At 40.8% G+C, this 1,909-nt stretch overlaps 1 protein-coding gene across 1 annotated transcript in view; it reads left to right on the top strand.

Annotated features, from left to right (window-relative positions):
- PTPN21 (protein tyrosine phosphatase non-receptor type 21) overlaps positions 1 to 1,909 on the top strand; it is a 90,215-nt gene that overhangs the window by 67,914 nt on the left and 20,392 nt on the right. The gene's annotated exons all lie outside the window — the stretch shown is intronic.

Below are 1,909 nucleotides of genomic sequence, written 5' to 3'. Positions count from 1 at the left end.
CCATGTTGACCAGGATGGTCTCGATCTCTTGACCTCGTGATCCACCCGCCTTGGCCTCCCAAAGTGCTGGGATTACAGGCTTGAGCCACCGCGCCCGGCCTGTTTTTTTTTTTTTAAAGCCCAGGCACACCATGCAGATTCGTCTCACCAAAATAAATACTGGAAGAACAGGACATCTTTTGGAAAAGAGACATTTCTTTTTCATCAACAGCCTGAATACTTTCCAGTAGCAAAAAAAAAAAGAAATTATTTACAAAAGTCAGCTAGTAAAAGCAGTTGTAATAACCTGATGTTAAAACTAGTATGTACTAGTTTTCTTTTTAGCTCAAGAGTCTTATAAAAATATGCTAATATTCAGGGTTTTTGAATATAAGATACTAGTTATCAGAGTGCTAAGAATAATGTGAATTTATGAGACATGAGGCTTGATATGGTAAATTGGCTGAAATAGATTGAATGTTCACTTTGTCATGATGGATTTTCTAGTAATTAGTCCTTAGAACATTGTAACCAAAGGTCATGAAATATTTTTGTAATCAGTAATTATGTTTTACATAAGCACATGAGCCAGGAATAGATGGTAAAAGGTTTAAGAAAAAGTGCTTTGACAAAACTATATGTCATCAACAAAGCCAAGAATCCAATGTGTTTAGGTTCCTAGATCTTATTTGCAGTAAAACCTACCACATAGAAGAAAAAAAAATCTTGCCTTTATTTAAAAACAGTGGTTATGAATGGGCTTTTCTATTGTTCCTTTTTTTTTTAAAACTTATTGTTTATTTAAAGATAGAACTTGTGCAAATAGTTTAAAATCTTAAATTATCACATAAGTGTTCGTCAGCACTCCCTAATACTTTTAGGTGCTGTTTTGTTTTGTTTTGTTTTGAGACTGGAATCTCGCGCTTGTCCAGGCTGGAGTGCAATGGGGCAGTCTCAGCTCACTGCAGTCTCTGCCTCCCAGGCTCAAGTTACTTTACTCTCCAGCCTCAGCCTCCTGAGTAGCTGGGATTATAGGTACCCACCACCACGCCCAGCTAATTTTTGTACTTTTAGTAGAGATGAGGTTTCACCATGTTGGCCAGGCTGGTCTCGAACTCCTGACCTCAGGTGATCCACCTGCCTTGGCCTCCCAAAGTGTTGGGATTATAGGTGTGAGCCACTGCGCCTGGCCCTAGGTGCTTTTAACAAAGTATACTTAAAACAAATCAGAAATTTCTTGCAAAGAAAGGTAAATGAGTTTATCATCTACTCACTGAACCACACATCTTGTGCTTTGCTTTCCCTTGTTCCTGAGAGGAAATGTAGATTTAAAAAATATAAATGTTTGAAATTTTTTATATTGGAGTTTTTTTAAAAGATGGGGTCTCACCATGTTGTCTATACTGGTCTTAAACTCCTGGGCCCAAGATGCTCCCATGAGGCTGGGACTACAGGAACATGCCTGCAAACCTGTAAATGTAGATTCTTGACCATAAAATTATAAAGTCATCTCTTTATTATGTTTGTAGTGTGTGGTTAACAGACTTTGAATTAAAGGCAGTTCTTAACTGCTTGAGACTTCTGGGTTGACAGTGGATGGTCACCCCTGGGAGGAGGGTTAGTGGAGAGACCCAGGGCTCCCCCAGCACACAGGAGAGACACATTTGCACTGAGTCCTGCTTCTCCCACAACAAAGGTGTGGGTGATGTAGCCTTGTCGCTTTCCCCCCGCTTATGACTAATCCAAAGGTTTACTTGAATGGGCCTGGGAAAGATACTCTGATCCCTTTGGGGGTCCAGGCGATGATGCTGTATGGGGAGCCTGAAATCACAGGGCAGGTTGATGGGTTGGGGCAGCAGGAAAGGGCTGAGGCTCCATGGGCCGACAGAGAACCTTCCTTTTCTCTGACTTCATGACTCAGTTAGCTTGT

Source organism: Cebus imitator, unplaced genomic scaffold, assembly GCF_001604975.1.
Source record: "Cebus imitator isolate Cc_AM_T3 unplaced genomic scaffold, Cebus_imitator-1.0 Scaffold34, whole genome shotgun sequence".
Classification (NCBI taxonomy): Eukaryota; Metazoa; Chordata; class Mammalia; order Primates; family Cebidae; genus Cebus; species Cebus imitator.
Note: the sequence above shows the minus strand (reverse complement) of the source record. Positions and strands in the feature narration are given on the sequence as shown.